At 39.8% G+C, this 19767-nt stretch overlaps 1 protein-coding gene across 12 annotated transcripts in view; it reads right to left on the bottom strand.

The window, feature by feature from the left end:
• LOC129778321 (uncharacterized protein CG43867) overlaps positions 1-17368 on the bottom strand; it is a 589722-nt gene extending 572354 nt beyond the window's left edge. For 11 of the 12 annotated variants that reach the window (XM_055785164.1, XM_055785169.1, XM_055785166.1 and 8 more), the window contains exon 1: positions 16230-17367. The gene's annotated coding sequence lies outside the window, so the exon portion shown is untranslated. Of the gene's footprint in view, positions 1-16229 lie in introns of all 12 variants that reach the window. The other variant, XM_055785172.1, reaches the window with a different exon arrangement.
• Positions 17369-19767: the final 2399 nt, after the last annotated feature.

Below are 19767 nucleotides of genomic sequence, written 5' to 3'. Positions count from 1 at the left end.
AGGCTCAGTTACATAAGTTTAAAGGAGCCAAACTCCTATTTGTATAGTTACAAGTATATATACACATTTTTTATTAATTCTAATGTTAATGAAGTAGAGAACCGATTACTCGCGGCTTGCTCGAGTTTAGAAGGGTGACATTTTGTTTCAGGAAAAGGATGGGATATAAGGATATGTTGACAATGTTCACACTCACATTCGCACTCACATTCATCATACTCAATTCTTAAGCCTATCTTATATCTAACATGTATTTACATTTCACCTTACTCTATTGTTAGTAAAAAGGGATTTGATTTCTCGCGAAGGGAAAGGAAAAGGAGAATGTAAGGATATAAGGACAATCACACACGAAGATTGATAGCTTTTAGGAAGACATATATTTGGGACATGTAATCAAGGTCTAAACCAGTTAACACATCTCTCACCGGCACATTGGGCTGCCTTCCTCTAGCCCGAAGAGAGTTTTCTAAATTCGATCTGGCAACAAGATACACCTCACACGACCAAACAACGTGTTCGATGTCGTGGTAACCTTGGCCACAAGCACAGATATTGCCATCGGCAAGATTAAAACGAAAGAGTAGCGCGTCTAACGAACAGTGATTGGACATGAGTCGAGAGAAGGTGCGAATAAAGTCCCGACTTAAGTCCAGACTTTTGAACCATGGTTTGAGGCTAACCTTAGGGATAATCGAGTGAAACCACCGGCCCAATTCATCTTCGTTCCATTTACGTTGCCAGTTAGCGATGGTATTTTTACGGACTAAAGAATAAAATTCATTGAAAGCGATTTGACGCTGATAAATATCGCCTTCAATTGCACCTACCTTTGCCAATGAGTCAGCCCTCTCGTTACCCGGAATTGAGCAATGTAAAGGTACCCAGACAAAGGTAATGACATAACAGCGTCTGGATAAAGCACTCAAAATTTCTCGTATTCTCTCAAGGAAGTACGGCGAGTGCTTTTCCGGCCTCACTGAACGGATAGCTTCGACAGAGCTAAGACTATCCGTTACAATGTAATAGTGTTCAACAGGTCGTGAGGCGACGCTGTCCAGCGCCCAATGTATTGCTGCCAATTCAGCAATATACACAGAGCAAGGATTCTGAAGACTGTGGGAGGTGCTAAAAATTTCGTTGAACACTCCAAATCCTGTGGACTCATTCATAGAGGACCCATCAGTAAAGTACATATTATCACAATTGACACGCCCTTACTTTGCATTGAAGATCGTAGGAATGATCCCCGATCGATGATAATCTGGATTTTCATGGATTTTCTCCTTCATGAACAGATCAAAATGTACAGAGGAATTGATGTAGTCAGGAAAACAAACACGGTTGGGAGTATACGAAGAAGGATCAACCTGCATGGAGATGAATTCATGATATGAGCTCATGAATCCTGAATGAAAATTTAGCTCGATAAGCTGCTCAAAATTTCCGATCACCAATGGGTTCATAACCTTACACCGGATGAGGAACCGAAGAGATAATAAATTGAAGCGATCTTTTAGTGGGAGTACGCCTGCCAAAACCTCGAGACTCATGGTATGCGTTGAGGGCATACATCCCAACGCAATACGGAGACAAAGATACTGAATTCGCTCGAGTTTAATGAGATGTGTTTTGGCAGCTGATTGAAAACAGAAACTGCCATACTCCATCACTGAGAGAATAGTTGTTCGATACAACATTATAAGATCTTCGGGATGGGCTCCCCACCATGTGCCGGTAATTGTACGGAGAAAGTTTATTCTTTGTTGGCATTTTTTACTCAGATACCTAATATGGGCCCCCCAAGTACATTTGGAGTCGAACCAGACCCCAAGATACTTGAATGACATAGCATGAGTGATCGGTTTACCCAAAAGTTGCAGCTTTGGTTTTGCTGGTCTATGCTTCCTAGAAAAAACCACCATCTCTGTTTTCTCCGTGGAGAATTCGATCCCTAGCCCAATGGCCCAGGTTGAAAAATTGTTCAAAGTATCTTGTAAGGGTCCTTGCAGGTCGGATTCGTTTGATCCTACGACAGACACCACTCCGTCATCTGCAAGTTGTCTTAGGCTGCAATTTTGTGTAAGACAATTGTCGATGTCGCTTACATAGAAGTTGTACAAAAGGGGGCTTAAACATGAGCCCTGGGGGAGGCCCATGTAGGAGACCCGATTTACTGTCGAATCCCCGTGAGAAAAATTCAACTGTTTCTCACAAAGCAAGTTATATAACATATTATTCAACAGAGGCGGCAGACCCCGAGGGTGTAATTTGTCTGACAAAACCTCTATTGAAACAGAATCAAAGGCCCCCTTTATGTCCAAGAATACTGAAGCCATTTGTTTTTTTTCGGCGTAAGCCATTTGAATTTCTGAAGAAAGCAACGCAAGACAATCATTCGTCCCCTTGCCCCTGCGGAACCCATATTGTGTATCTGAGAGTAAGCCATTCGTTTCAACCCAATGATCAAGGCGAAACAAGATCATTTTCTCCAACAATTTCCGTATACAAGACAGCATTGCTATTGGGCGGTACGAATTGAAGTCGGACGCGGGTTTTCCGGGTTTTTGAATAGCTATAATTCGCACTTGTCTCCAATCATCTGGAACAATATTATGCTCCAGAAACCGATTGAAAAAATTCAACAAGCGATGTTTCGCCACATCAGGGAGGTTTTTTAACAAGTTGAACTTAATTCTATCCGTTCCTGGAGCAGAATTGTTACATGAAAGGAGAGCAAGAGAGAATTCTACCATCGAAAACTCAGAATCAAGATCGCACCTGTCTTGTGGTATATCTCGAACAATTTTCTGCACGGGAGCGGAATCGGGACAAACCTTCCGTGCAAAATTAAAAATCCATCGATGTGAATATTCTTCGCTTTTATTCGTTGAAGAGCGATTTCTCATGTTTCGAGCCACTTTCCATAATTTTTTCATTGACGTTTCTCGTGACAAACCTCCCACGAAATTTCGCCAATAAGCACGTTTTTTCCCTTCGATCAAATTTTTGAACTGATTTTCAAGGTGCAAATACGTTTGAAAATTCTCAATGGTTCCACGTTTCCGAAAAGCTTTAAACGCGTTCGATTTATCCTGATAAAGCTTGGAACATTGGCTATCCCACCATGGATTGGGAGGCCGTTGACGAAAAGTGGAGCCTGGGATGGGTTTCGTTTGAGCGCGAACCGCGCTGTCATATATCAAACGAGAAAGGAAGTTATACTCCTCCAATGGAGGCAAACCATCTCTGGAATTGATGGCTAGAGCAATTGCGTCCGCATATTTTTTCCAGTCAATGTGTCTTGTGAGGTCATATGCCATGTTTATAGATTCAGAAGAATTCGAACCAATGGTGATGGAAATTTTGATTGGCAAGTGGTCACTGCCGTTGGGGTCCTGGATTACATTCCACTTGCAATCTAACGATAGTGAATTCGAGCAAAGCGAGAGGTCAAGAGCACTTGGGTTAGCAGGAGGTTTAGGTACACGTGTTGTTTCCCCAGTGTTCAAAACGGTCATATTGAAGCTGTTACAAAGGTCATATATCAACAATGAACGATTGTCGTCGTACTGTTCCCTCCAGGCAGTTCCGTGAGAGTTGAAGTCTCCCAAGATCAATCGTGGCTCAGGAAGGAGTGAGCACATGTCAACAAGTTGATTGCGGCTAACCGCAGCTCTCGGAGGCCAATACAAGCTGACAATACAGAGGTCTTTGCCTCTTATAGGAAGGTTAAGCAACAATGAAAATAGACTACTTTTTGAAAGGGCCAAAGTGTTTCTATTTTTTTTTACAAAAAAAAAACTAACTCAAAAATAATAAGACCTACAAAATGTTGATAGATGAAAGAAATGTAGGAAATTATTCAAATTTTCATCAGAAGATGCCAAACAAAATTTTAAAAAAATTTTAAAAAAATGTTTTAAAAATTTTAATTCATTTTTCTCAAAAACGTATTCTTTCACAATTCTTAAAAATTATATGAATAGCCCATACAATTACCAACGAGTCAACAAGATGGGTGGAAGATATAAATATCTTGACTTTAAACTAAATTAGGATTAGTTGTAATAAAAAGTCTTAAAAAGTTGTTATTGGAAAAACTTTTTCCCTGTAAAAGTGCTCATCTTTCGATGTATATATAAGGATAACATTTGGTCGAAGTTGAAAATCAGGACACCAATCACAGCCACTATTATAACCAAACCATTATCATTCTTTGAGATATAAATGAACAGAAACATACTGTATATGATTTGTATTCCAAAAGATCAAAATACTCAAAAATACTAAAAAAATACTCATTTAACATATTTATTGCACTAGTCATTCGGTGGAAGTACTCCAGAGTTGATGGATTCTGTCTTTGTTCTTGGACATGAGATGTTTTTGCGATTCCAAGTTATTAAGCATCATGCGCAATAGTGCGTACTCCGTACTCCACGGATTTGAAGCTGTTATGATGCTTCTTCTGCAGCCCAAAAACGGCTGGGTTTGATTTATGTACTACATACTTACATACTTAAGCATGGATTTGTAAGTTAATGGCAATTGATTATTCTTCCAATGTTTCGATGCTTGGAAATGCTTTTACAAATTACATTTACATTACAGCTATTAACAACCGACACGTATGAATCACATATGCATCATTTAGTCTAGTAATCATTAAGTCCTACAAGTCAACTTGGAATATCGAGACAAACACAAAAACAACAACGTGACCGGTGAAACAAAAACTCGGGACGAAAACGGATGAAAGATCTTCTGAAATATGCAACTGTATATTCAAATTTCTACGCTCGCAAAATTGTATTCAAAAACGAAATACACTGAAAATAAATATGATTCGCTAACAAAATTAAATTTCGTATGAAAATGGTAGAATATGAAATATAAATCAGAACACCCCAGAATTTTCTCAAAATCAAGACAGATGCTATTCCTTTGTATATATGGCCAACATGTCATATTGACAATTTTATGGACTTTTAGAGAATTTAAAAAAATACGTTTTGGAGAAAAATGGATTTCAATATTTTTAATAATTCTTTTCTGTACAATTTTTTCTTTGCAATATTTTTGGTATTTTTTCATCAGCATTTTTCTTCTATTTTATTCTCTGACCAAAATTGTGTGAGTCTAATAGTTTTTGATTTTGAATTCTTTGTAAAAAAATAAGAAAAAAAACTTTGGACATTTTCAAAAAGTTGTCCAATATTTATCTGAGGTTCTCTTGTATGCAAAGTCGCTAAATGATCAATGTCTTAATACCCACAACGTTTCACGGCAATCTGAGATGGTGCTGACAAGTCGAGTTGGAATGGTATTCGTCTATTTTGACTCATTGGTAATAATAACGATGATATTATGAATCAAAACATTGAGGCATCAAGGCTTGAAGCTTTCTCAGTTTATTTGCCTCTAGAGGTCAATTTGGAAAACTAGATTAGACTATCGGCCTTGAGGAAAGCCGTTTCGTGGGTAAAAGTGGCGTCAGCTTATACTGAATGCAAGGAACCACTATAATAATATGGTATGGTTTTTTCTATCCCATTTATTTATTCATTAAGGCTCATTTTAGCATTTAAGTGGTAACAAAGTTGGATTTTAATAGTGTACATATTAAGTGTTTTTTTGTATCCATAAATTTAACATGACACAGTAGCCATTTTATATGATCATTTTTGTGTTATTAATAGCACAACAGCCCGATATTTTTTGCAGAGCAGAACCGTTGTATGGATGAATCGATCTCCATTCGACCGTGTGTCGATCTCTATGGCTGATAATTATTGCGTGGAAGTAGTTATTCTGTAACAACACAAGGATGGTCAATGAGGAACCTGAGTTTTGAACTCCTGATCGATCGCTTAGTAGGCGAACGCGCAACCAATGTGGCTCCGAAAACCCCCAATATGGTATGGTTAACGATGGATCGTTTTGTCTTTTCAATTTGTGTTGTATCAGTTAAATTTTTAAGACTACTATGATTTTCAACGGATGTATTTTAATCACTGAATTTCGCTTTGCCAACAATTAAAATTGTAACTGTTCCTAATTCCCAAAAAAACACACGCTTAGAAATGTTGAACTATTTCAGGAAACCTCAAATTTGGGTAAAGCCACCACATTGGAATATTGTACGATTTTCAAATCTCTGGTTTGTCACCAATTAACGAGATATACAGCCACAAAGTTACGGAATAAAAAAATAATCAAATTCAAACAGAACTAGCCTCCCGGTTATGTTTTTTTCGCTCAATTTCAATAATTATTCCAGTGGTCTGTCAACAGAGTATTCCCTCGCGAGGCTTACGCTGATTGTGTTCGAGCAAACCAGTTGTTGTTGGTTGTTGGCCGTAGATCTGTCTGTCGGAGGGTTATCTTCTCCATCCAAATGGCATCCAGTGAGACTTCATTCTTTGACGCGAGCGAACGCGCGCACACACGCACACACACAAACTGGTCGCAGTCAAGAACCCGACGCGGGAGCAGCAAAGCAACACACCGCCCAGGGTGTTATGATTTATGAGTTTGAAGAAATGATGAATTGCAATCCATTCCAAAACGCGACCGTGGCGCACCGACGCAGCTGGGTGGGGGCGAGGGGTAGGCTGAGGACCCAGAGGAAGGTGGTTTTGCAATCTTATCCGTGGCATTCTCACCCTGTACAAAGCGTGCGAGCAGGCAACGCAACGGTGGGCTGACGAATGGGACGAAACTCGGCGTTTATGGGTTATAACTGGGAAGGCGCCTCGCGTCGTTACGGGTTCCGGAATAGCAGCGATGAGATAAGGTTTGTTTTTGAAGACGCGTTTTTGCCTGCCTCTTGCCGTCTACCGCTGACGTCTCCCAAACAGTACAAATGGAAGGCAGACAAGCACAAGCCGAGATGAGCGGTATGAAGAACCTGATTTTGCGAGATTTATATTGTTATTTTTGGCAGCTGTGTTGATTGGAAACTGGTTTATGGTAATCAAATGCAAAAAAAAACGCAGAAATGAAGAAGGTCATGCCAATGATAGGATCTTCCGTTTCCAGCGGAGTTTCATCGGTGTGGATTTAAATTCGCTTACGGAAGCATCAGGGGCTCCATAATTTTTAATAACTTTTCCCCTCATTTTGCCCAATCTTGCTGTATTAGAATTAGGTCAAGTGTCAGACTGGATTTTTTTTGACACGTGGCGACCAAAGTTCCGGTCAATGTCAGCCCAAATGAAACGCAAAAGGTCAATTGGGTCAGTGGGAGCACTTCCCCAGCTGCACCCCGGTGAGGGCATTCCTGATTATCATTTTGCTCGTCGCTTCCCGGGAATTTTCCCATCAAAGCTTGTCGGAGCGGAAAATAAAAACGGAAAACCTGTGTAACAAGAAAAATGATTCCACCGCACGTTTTCGCCTTCCGGCTTCCTAGGTAAGCGAATCTGACGGCAGGAAAACCTCGCACAGCAGGCACTAGACAGAAAATCAATAAATTTAAATTTAAATAACAACATCACCTACAACAGAACCTTAGATGGAACCCTCGGCCTGTCTAGCTGGTTCGCCCTAATCATCACTAAACAACTACTAAAATGGGCAGAAGAGTCAGGGGTGAATCGAGCTCCCAGAAGTCTTGAATTAGTTTATTGGCTTGTAAATTTCAATTACGTTGATATTCCTCAGGCGGGACTTGGAACTTGTTATAATCATAGCCACGAGAAGACTCGCCAAACCGTTTCAACCCTTTCATGTTGAACAGGAGAATTCCCAGGAATGGAACAGCGCAAAAACGTGATGTGAAACTGATATTACTTTGTAATGAACTACACACAGCTAAACAGTAGCCAGGGCGCGTGTGACCAAAGGTGTGGCCACTTCGGAACGTATTGCTCAACTTGGTTTGTGCGTGTTTTTATTTCATTTTATTTCCAGCATCATCTCTGTTCCCTCACACACTTGCGACGAGTGTCATAAAAGGGCAATAGCGAGGCGATAGAAAAAAAAAACTATCCAACGATGACATACCGCATCAGCATCATCATCATCTCGTGTGTTAGTTGCGTATCTCAAATGGTTGAAAGAACACAAAGTAAAAGTCATTTGTGGCGCTCTCTCATGTTAACACCCGGTTTCTTTTTCGCTAACCCATTCAACCCACACTCTTTAACTGAGGTCGCGCCATGATTCTGCCATATGGAATGCCCGAACAACATCGCCGCAGTTGTATTTCAAGTGTTAATTGATCAAATCAACGGTGAAATTGCGCCGCGCTCCTCCTAAATCTGACACTATAAACTAGACACCATAAACGACCCACAACCGATGTTTGTTTTCCGAGGCTATCCGACACAAAGACGATCCTCCTTTCGCGGAAACACAATGGCACGCATTGATCCAATTCCCAGACTCGCTATTACGCAATTACAGCACCAGAAGCCCCAAAAACATGTCGAGTTTATTATTCTTCCTCGATCGGCGGAGGAAGGGAGGGAGGCAAAAAAAAATCGTGGTCAGTTTCCCGTATCTTCCCCATGCTTATTTACGACGAATAAAACAATGAACGAGAGAAGGGTGATAAACGGCGCAAAAGAGAGCAACTAAGCAGACAACCACAGCCAGATAATCATGATGTTACACAAATCAGCTGCTTCATGAAACCGTAATTTCCCCGCCGCCTGTCGACAACCCACGCGATTCGAACGCTGGAAAAGCTGCGATATTTGCGCTGTTTGCGCGTCGGTGGTCGGCATTCGAGCGATTGCTCTTGGTTTTTTTCATGTTTTGTTTGTTGTATGGTTTCCAGCCTGGACCGTAGCGGGAAACACTCCCTAATCAATACACGAAACGGAAGAAGTGCATATCATCGGTGAAGAGAACGCAGAAACGCAACAGCAACAGACAGCACAGCATAATAAACATATCAAATACAAAGAGACGACGAACAGTTCATGAACTACAGTTGGTTTCCACCAGACGACAAAAGGGTGATATGCACCAGATGAGTATGAGAATAATTATCGAAGGAGCAGTAAAAAACAGTAGAAAGGTCTGTACATAGAGACACGGACGGAAACTTGACGTAAGACTTTGAGGACAATGACATTTGAATTGTTTGTAATCTGTAACTGTAACTGTAAATGTAACTGTAAAGCCGTAAATTCAACTCATGCAATATCCCATATATGGTGACCCTAGAAAAGCCGTTAGTTATATGAACTGAACTGAACTTCAAACGGGTTGTATGAATTGTAGTGATAGAAAGAATGCGGAACCATTAATTATTAATACTTTCTATATTCAACAGTAAATTATTGATGAGACCATCAGACAGATGTTCTACTTTAACACGAAAAACTCGACATTCTCTGCTTTTCTTGAATTGAATAAGGAAACCAATCAGACAATGGAGTGAATGTGAACAAAGCAGTACACTCTGATGAACGGCTCAGTCGCTAATCGTTCACCCAAGTGAGCAAGTTTATTTGAACCATTCTTTCGCTCTTTCATTCTGCGGTATTAATACATCAAGAACTTGTATAGAATTTAATTATTTTTCTACTGAGGAAAGAAACGGTGCTTGTTCTTTAAAAATCGTGAATTGTATGTGAATATATGTTACTCACCCGACAACGCTGTCGTAATAATTTGATTTGCGCAATTTTTTATATTTTCTGCTAAGACCCAACCTAGATATGATTTGCACTTGGCATTTCCGAGAAGGAATCAATTCCTCTTTTAAGCATTAATAATTCTTTTCCGGCTCAATGCAGTGGTATGATAACTTTATTCGAACGATAAAATGTCTAAGAGTTATATGTTTGTTACTTATTGATTGCAACGCCAACGGTAGTCCTACGTCTACCTTGCGGTTACACCACAGATATAACCGACTTCTAGTTTTTTTTAAATTTGCTTCCCCACAGACGTATATAAATATTACACATGAATTGAAAAGATCAAGCCCCACTATTCTATTTTAGTTTGATCAATGCTCTGGACCGTTGAGAAGAGTCGTTGGATTTAACACGCTGGATTTACACTAATATTGGGCGAACATTCTCCGTTAAGTGACCTCTCGCCCCTCTTGAACCGTAATGATAACGATCACATCTCACAATTGAACTACACTAAAAACTGTATCGGAGAGTTGTGATTGTTTGCTTGTTGGTTAGAGCAGTATATTCATGACATCTTCTCTATCATCAACTCACCACTAGGGTTTCTTCCCATAAAAATACTTTAAAAATGGGTGAAGCTGATCGCTTCTCAAAGTATTTATATCTTTGCCTAAGAGAGATGGGATGATGGAGCTTGTGATGCATGTTTCCTTTGTGGATGGAAACTCTGCGTTGAGATTCAATAGAAGGGCCAGGCTTTTATACAATAAGGTTTGCTCAAGCTTTGAGGGGAAAACTTCAACATCAACACAACACTTCACCATTTTCATCCACCCTAACGAAAAACACTTAGGTGAATTAGGTGGGAATTTATTCTTGAATCACGATTCCGCAACTATTTTAGTTTCATTTAGTTGACTAGATATTTAGATTTCAGTTCAAATGTACTAATTGTATGAACTTTACCGATTTACCAGATTGTTTCGGACGCCATTTTTGACTTGCAATTTTCTCCCATGATGTACTGTATTCTGTTAGTTACTACCAGTGTCTTAGAATATCAACAAATATACACGAGAAACGAATATTTTTTTGTACACTGGAACAATGACTTTTTTTCAGCTTGAAACACACTGCCCTCATTATATTGATGACAATAACAGACGAGTTCATTTTGTTCATATCGCTGTTGCATGAACAATTTTGCCATAATGAATGAATGCGACATTTAGTGAGGTTCATAACTTCGCTGTTATTTATACTTTGGATATCAAAGACAACAAATTGATATTCATCACATCCGAAACGATATTCGTTCTGGCAGTGAATTTAAGTTCAAAATAAATTTTATTTGGCGAGACGGTAGCAACGGCATATGCAGAATGGATACAACAAGTGGTTTTAGCTACCGTCAAGTCATTTGCGACATTGGGGATTTCATAAGGTATTTCCGATTGCGACATCCGGCAACTGCAAAACCCAATCGCACACAGCAGCCTCAGGTTAGAAGTTAACAACAGCTGATATTCATTTGGCTGAAATGAAATTCAGTTCTGACGTTTCCGATAATCAAGATGAAAAGCACACTGGGTGGAAAAAATAAACATCAAAACATATTGAAGGACAAAAGTTCATTTGCTCATATTCAATGGTTGCCTGGATCTGTCATTTTAATTTTCGTTTGGAATATACAGGTTTTCGATGCAACCTAGGCCGAAAATCTATGCATTTGATCTTAGCGAAGATGATTTTTTCCAACACTGGCTACTACAGTTATTTCATTGAGTTGATTGAACTACACTAGAAACTGTATCGGAGAGTTGTGATTGTTTGCTTGTTGGTTAGAGCAGTATATTCATGACATCTTCTCTATCATCAACTCATCACTAGGGTTTCTTCCCATAAAATTACTTTAAAAATGGGTGAAGCGATCGCTTCTCAAAGTATTTATATCTTTGCCTAAGAAAGATGGAATGATGGAGCTTGTGATGCATGTTTCCTTTGTGGATGGAAACTCTGCGTGGAGATTCAATAGAAGGGCCAGGCTTTTATATGTTGGATTTGCATTTTTCATAAATAACTGTGTTCTACTCAGTGTTGGAAAAAATCATCTTCGCTAAGATCAAATGCATAGATTTTCGGGCAAGGTTGCATCGAAAACCTAAGTATTCCAAACGAAAATAAAATGACAGATCCAGGCAACCATTGAATATGAGCAAATGAACTTTTGTCCTTCAATATGTTTTGATGTTTATTCTTTCCACCCAGTGTCATTTTCATTTTGATTATCGGAAACGTCAGAACTGAATTTCATTTCAGCCAAATGAATATCAGCTGTTGTTAACTTCTAACCTGAGGCTGCTGTGTGCGGTTGGGTTTTGCAGTTGCCGGATGTCGCAATCGGAAATACCTTATGAAATTCCCGATGTCGCAAATGACTTGACGGTAGCTAAAACCACTTGTTGTATCCATTCTGTATATGCCGTTGCTACCGTCTCGCCAAATAAAATTTATTTTGAACTTAAATTCACTGCCAGAACGAATATCGTTTCGGATGTGATGAATATCAATTTGTTGCTTTTGATATCCAAAGTATAAATAACAGCGAAGTTATGATCCCCACTCAATGTCGCATTCATTCATTATAGCAAATTTGCTCATGCAACAGGGATATGAACAAAATGAACTCGTTTGTTATTGTCATCAAAATAATGAGGGCAGTGTGTTTCAAGCTGAAAAAAAGTCATTAACACTGGAACAGAATCATATTCGTTTCTCGTGAATATTTGTTGATATTCTAAGACACTGGTTCTACTAGTCAATCCCTTACATTTAATACCCATATTGATGGGACTTTGAGAAAATATGTAATCCACCATTTTGTAGCGGTCGTTATCTTGAATTTTCAAGATCATGAAATACCCAGATTTATAATGACTGCAGAGATAAAGGTGTGTTCTAAATTTCAGATCAACCGATCAACAGGAAAGGGGTCAAATTTCAATAATTGTGGTACAGCGCCATAGACAAACATGTTACATACAAACATACAAATATGTCACAGCTAAATAAAACCGTGTAAAAACAGGAAGTGGGTTATATCTATGGTATAACCGCAAGGGTGACGTAGGACTATCGTTGATTTAGAGATCATTTGTTTGAAGTTGAATCTAAATCCATTCTGAATGAATGAATATTTGGGGGACTTCGAAAACGAGAGCGTTACGTTGGAGGCACAAGGTTTTATGCATCCAATATAGGATACGAAAAACCTTGTGCTGAAGAATTGTCTTCAGAAGCTTTCCTGCTAACTGCACTTGATTGACAAATCACAAAACCAAATGTATGTGGTCGCAGTATTATATGGATAGAAAACATAAAAATAAACTCGCTTGAATGTAATTTTCAATTCCAAGGGGAACTGGCAGATTATTTTCCAGCAACGATTAGATATTTCCACATTTTCCTCGATACTGGAAGCCCACCAGTAGTTAATACTAACTCGATAATCACCTGTTAATAGCACTTGATTGAAAAATATTTGGTCACAGTGTTACATGGATAGAAAACATTAAAATAAACTCTTTCACATGAATGTATTTTTAAATTCCCAGAGGAACTGGCAGATTATTTTCCAGACATGATTAGATCTTTCCGGAACTTTTTAGATGCTGAATGGCATCCAAACGGAAAGAATTCTGTGCGTGTATGTGTCGATCCTTAGCCATCCACCTCCTCCAGCACGTTAGGCAACGATGTTGTCTTGTCGATGTCCTCACGAAAAATGAATGCGTCTCACCACCAGAATATCGCTTAAGTATGTTTTTTGTATGTAATTGAATCGAGAGAAGGTGTGGTTTACGATGGCAATTTGGAAGACAACTTTCGGCGACTGAGCAATAATCGATTGCGTGCGCATACAATATTGGATACGGAAATATCCTACTGATGGGGAAGAACAATCTTCAGAAGCTTTCCTGCTAATTACACTTGGTTGAAAAATTACAAAATCAAATGTATTTGGTCGCTGTGTTATTTGGTTAGAAAACATTAAAAAAAACTTTTTCACATGAATGTATTTTTAAATTCTCAGAGGAACTGGCGGATTATATTCCAGAAATGATTGGATCTTTCCGGAACTTTCTCGATGCTGAATGGCATCCAAACGGAAAGAATTCCGCGCGTGTATGTGTGTGTGTAGCGATGTCTTCCCGGGGAACCGTTTGTGGCATCACTCTTCTTCTGATGGATTCCCTTCTGGCCTAAGGTGCACAAACAAGCTCTTGGTGACACCGTTCATCCGCGCTTTCATGATAAACACGAAGAGCTTCACCACAACAGCGACAACATGCTCCAAACGCTGTTCAATTAGAACTGAGTGGATTTCCGAGCGGCGCTCGCTTATATACCGATTGGTGATTTCAATAGCCTGTTTTGAGAACAATTTTAAGGCTATTGAAACAAGTTTTTGGATCAAAAAGTAACAAGTATATAACGCGTAGACATTTTATCTTTCGAATGAAGTGTTTATCATACCATTTCGTTCAGTTGTTTAGGAGCTATTAACGCTCAAAATCTCGGTCTCCGGCGTAACGCTTTCGGTTTCGAAACTTTGATTTTAAACCCCGGTATAGAAATGAAGGACGTAGTCCTACGTCAAAACTTCAGCATTCTATCAAATCTAGCGCGATTAGCCACTAATTCACTCGGCGCGACGCTTCAGCCGCTTTTAACACACTTCGATAGGCTCTCCTACTCCACATCCCATTGAAACTCCTGTCTCTCACTCTTGCGGTATCGCACCGCATACATCCCCGGCAAATGCAGCGATATCTCTTATGCTGAAAATCAATTGCAAGATAGCGTCTTTACTACTTGGCGTCCAATGATAGAATGTGGCCTATCCACACCATCGCTCACTTTATATAGCCATATAGTTAACGTTGTAACGACCGCCTATATTTATTTATAATCTAGTCTCCCTCCTTCACCTTGTCCATACGATTCGTCCGTACCCGTGGTTGCTTGTAATGAATAGCTGTTTGCTGCGAGAGCGCAGACAAAATGTATGGGAAAGTAGGGAATTCTTTCTTCCAATTTTTCATCAATTTAAACTTTATATGAGCTGAAAACCGGTATTGTGTAGCATATAAACAATTGCTGAGGATATTTCCTATCAATATGTGTATTTGGAACCAAAATCCATTCATGATTTGAGGATGTATTAGCGTTCAAAAACTGAACACTTTTTCACACATATTGAAATGGGTCCCTATATTGGAATGTTAGACGTGACGTGACTTTCAATGGTGACATTGAAAGGATTAACCCTTTGCGGTCGGAATTATTTTGACTTGAAAAAGCAGTGATGTATAACTTTCTGAGATTATATGCGGTATATGCATAACTTGTGAGATTATGAAAGATGAACTAGATGTACGTAGTTTCTTGTAAAATTCAGATAAGTAACTGAAGAGAGTCGTTTCTAGTATTTACTAAATGAAATGAAACATTGCAAGAATGAACGAATTCCTTTATGCAAAAACCTTTCTCGATTTTTTTGTGAATTCAATCAAAGGTTTCATCATAATTTTCATAGATATTACCGCACTTGAAAAACACCGATTGTTTGGTGTTGGAAACGGCTTTGGCATCCGTGAAAGTGATAGTTTTGCGACTGATATGTTCAATTTGCATAACCAAATCACACTCGAGAAGAAACGAAGTCCTCATGAAGATACGTAACAAGTAGAAGGAAATATCATTACTGCTTTCAGTGTTGAACGAGACTGACAGTTTACCGTAGTGGACATGCACTATTTACAACCTAGCCAAAGCATTTGTGCAAGAGCGGAACTTTTGCTCCGGTTTCATATTTATATGCCTGGTAGACTGATAATTTTTACAGTGAGTGTACACCTGATCGTGCGTTGGTTAAGATCCTCCGATCATACAATCAATAGGGACCAAATCTTCATGAGAATATTTTCCATTATTGTCTACAACCTTCACGTTTTTTTCCAAAGTCTGATAATCCCAATCATATTCCGCTCCCATTGAATACCACCCTCGACTCATTTCCAATCTACTGAAGTCTCTCACAGGCCAGTGAGCAGGAGGCCTACTAACACATCCGCATATCGGTTTCATGCACCCACTACCGACGAGAGGAGTCCACAGAAATAAACAATCAGAAAGGTAACAGCAAAAGCATGACTGAATCGGAAGCTTGCGCTAGACGTAGAGAGGGAGAGACCGCAGAAAAGAGAGCGAGAAGGTATATACGGATTTCTACATCGATTACAACTAGCGGTGAGTCGTCGTCAAGGGAAATAAACTTAGCAGCAGCAGCAGCAGCAGCAACAACAGAACGGTAGATGCAGAATGGAATGTACAGGAATTTCATTCCATTATAGGCTGACATTCCTGAGCTGAATCCGGCCGGTCTGTCACTCGGACGGAACCAGTCAACTTTGTCGGACTCAAACAAGTATTCCTCCCTCCGTCATCCTCGTCAATTTGGCTGTTCACATTTTCATTAATTTGGGCCACAATTCTCTCGGCAGGTGGGAACCCCTCCGATTCAATTTTCAACGAACCGAAACTGCAATAACTGTCAGTACTCACATTTTCCCGAAATCCACGTGAACGAGGTGCCCCTCTCTAATCCATATGGCCCCTTTGGCCTGGGCGCCTGAAATCGATAATCACAAAAACGCCCGGTGGCTCGACGAGAAGACACGAACTCTGCACTCTTTTTTTTCACGAACACACGACAATCTCCGCCTCGCTCTCCTCAGGCGGCTCAGATCAATAATTCTTTTCCAAACCACGGGAATTCAAGCATTCTACAGTGTATGCGTAGAGGAGAAAAAAACAGACGAATCACCGAAAAGGGGACACTTTGGGGCTCCAATCACATGATATATCCATCACAATCACTGAAATTCACACTACTTTCTCCCCATCGGAGAATAGACTTTTCTCAAATAGACAATACATCAAATAAACACTGTTTTAACAAATAAAAACATCACACAAAAACTCAACAATCGCGAACCGCTCGGACCGACCGATATTCCTTCCGTTTAAAACCCAGGCTGGGCGACACACAACACGACACACACGAATCGGTCTTTTTTTGCGCTGCTTTCGCTCCCGCCAGAGAGCTATCTATTGCTCAGTTCACTGCTGCTCGCGCTCTCGTTGTTTCTCTCTTTCGGACACCACGGGGTAATTCTCGCGATTCTTCACTCACATCAGTAATAAAAAATCAGTCTCAGTTAAATCTTACTTTCCTCTCCACAGATCTTCGTTACATGAATAAAACTTTTGTTTGCGTTATGATAATGCCCTTCTGCTAGACATTACGCATCCACACTTGAGTCAATATTTACTTCCTTTTTCCAAACAACGGCATATCGCCCCCTATGCAACAGTGGTTTGATGACCCGTTGGATCGAAACACGGAGCTGCAGTATTCCTCACTGGAGTCACTGGAGTGTGACAATCGACAATTGTAATCAACACACAACTCCTACACCACTACCAACACCACTTTCGCGAGCCAATCCAGGAGTGAGAGCAAACCAAGCACCATATCCATTAGTCTCACTCACGTTCGCTCAGGCTCTCTTTCTTCCCAAAAACGCACGTGAGAGCGGACCCCACATTGAAACACCCATTGAAAAACTTTGGACAGCTTCACAGGGATAGCGAGATAGCGTTCGCTTGAAAACACGCAAAACACAACCACTACCCGCAACTGGAAAACAGGCACTGAAGAATCGGCGAGCCTCCCAAAACAGAATCTCACGCTCTTATCCCACTCGCGAAAGCGCAGAGCGGAGCGCTCTCTGTTTTGGCTGAGAGGCAAAGCGTAGCAAAACGATGCTCGGGACGACGGCAAGTGACGTTTTGTTTTGAATCCGCGCTGGGTGCCACCACCACCTGAGCTGAGTGGCGTAAATAAATTCCGATGAATGCATAGTGGTTTTTCGAGGAAGCAAAACGGGAGCGTAGAGAGACCACGACTTCGAGAGACATTCCGGCAGTGAAGCGGTCATACAGCTGGAGAGACTATGAAAAGTGCCACATGGGTGGAAATCCGTTGAATGCTGCTGTTTTCTGACACGGTGAATCGAGGAATGTGTCACTGTTGCTTGCAGATGCTATAACAGGGTTTCTCAAAGTGGTCGATATCGATCTCCTGGGGTCGATTCCGGTTTCCCAAGGGTCGACAATAACGTAAATTGATCTTGGGGGTCGACGAGGTCCGGAAATCGACCCCTAAAAATAACACAAGTTCTTGTTTCAAATATTCAAGATGCTGCACAAGTTGTGTTACGTGAACCACTTTGTTATTAGAATGTCTAATATTTTAGTAGAAAGTATTATTAAAGGAATGCAAAAAGTACAAAATGAAAAATTCGACAAGTAAAAAAACTGAAAAGTGAACAAAAATAATGTGATTGAAAAAGAATTTACAAAATGCTTGGTTACCTATGTGCATGTGCATTGGGCGAACTTGGATAGATATTCATAGATCAATATTTTCCTTTCCGATTTTTTGGATCGATTCTTTGTTCTTAAAAAAATCGCGAAAATCGATCTTTTCCTTTCGATCTTTCCTATCTATTTGATCGTAGAAAATTTTTGTAATTTCGTTTTTCACAACAAAACATTGATTTTAATCTCTCCCAACAACCTGGCGAATTTCATAAACATTGGATCCCTTTCAAGGTTGTCAAATTAGTGGTCGTAAATTTAACAAAAGCAGATCGGTAAATTTGGTGATTACAAAACAAGTGTTCATAAGTTATATTTACACCATCAGAAGACACATTCACATTCTGACAGTGAGAATTGTGACGAAATTGGATGGTGACAAGGGGCTGGAGCCGAAGCGTTCTTTTCTAAAACTGGAACTACCACCAAGATTTCGACTAAATGCCGGACATATGGCACGGTTGGATCTTATGAGATTATTGTTAGTGGAGTTCTGGATGAATATTAGCTGTTGAATTTCTGATAATAATTTTCAATTAATTTATTTAATTGAATAATTCCATGACAATTCAAGATGAATGCCCTAGGACGTACTGTTTTTCTGGGCTTTCAAATTATTTTGTGACCTTCATTCTGAGAATTTTAAATTCCTTTGATGTTTCAATAGAAATGTGAAATGTGAAAATATCCCTCGATTTACACTGAAGATAGGTTCCCGATAAAACCGTGATCGCCTTATCACTTGAGTATTCCTGATGCGATTCTGGCTCAACAGTCGACGAACTCGGGAAGATCTTAGATTTGACTTCAGACTAAGTGATAAAAGATTCAATTAACAGCTGCGTAGATTTGTTTTACTTTATTTATCACACAAATTTAATAAAGAATACTCACAGTTTTCGCATTTGACAAAATTATCACAAAAACTTCAAAACCATTTTTTTTTTTAATTTAAGTCATTTATTTTTACAGGCTCAGTAACATAGGTTTAAAGGAGCCGAACTCTTAGCTATACTTTTATTAGTATATATCAACATGTTTCCTTAAATCTAGGGTTAATAAAGTAGGAAACCGATTATTCGCGGTCGACTCGAGATTAGAAGGGTGACATAGTTTTTCTTTGGAAAAGGAGGGGATATAAGGATATTGTACAATGTTCACACTCGCATTCACACTCACGCTCATCATACTCAATTCTTAAATCTATTATTATATATATTATGTATATACATTTCAGCTTATTCTATAGTTAGTCAGAAGGGAAACAGTCGCTCGCGAAGGAAAAAGAAAGGAGAGGATAAGGGTGTACGGACAATCACACACGAAGATCGATAGTTTTAAGGAAAACATATATTAGGGACATGTAATCGAGGTCTAACCGAGCCAACACATCTCTCACCGGTACATTGGGCTGTCTACCTCGGGTCCGAAGGGAGTTTTCTAAATTCGATCTGGCAACAAGATACACCTCGCACGACCAAACAACGTGCTCGATGTCGTGGTAACCTTGGCCACAAGCACAGATATTGCTATCGACAAGATTAAAATGAAAGAGTAGCGCATCTAAAGAACAGTGATTGGACATGAGTCGGGAGAAGGTGCGAATAAAGTCCCGATTCAAGTCCAGACTTTTGAACCACGGTTTGAGGCTAACCTT

The sequence above is a fragment of the Toxorhynchites rutilus genome, chromosome 3, assembly GCF_029784135.1.
Source record: "Toxorhynchites rutilus septentrionalis strain SRP chromosome 3, ASM2978413v1, whole genome shotgun sequence".
Lineage (NCBI taxonomy): Eukaryota > Metazoa > Arthropoda > Insecta > Diptera > Culicidae > Toxorhynchites > Toxorhynchites rutilus.
This window is presented reverse-complemented; position numbering and strand designations above follow the sequence as displayed.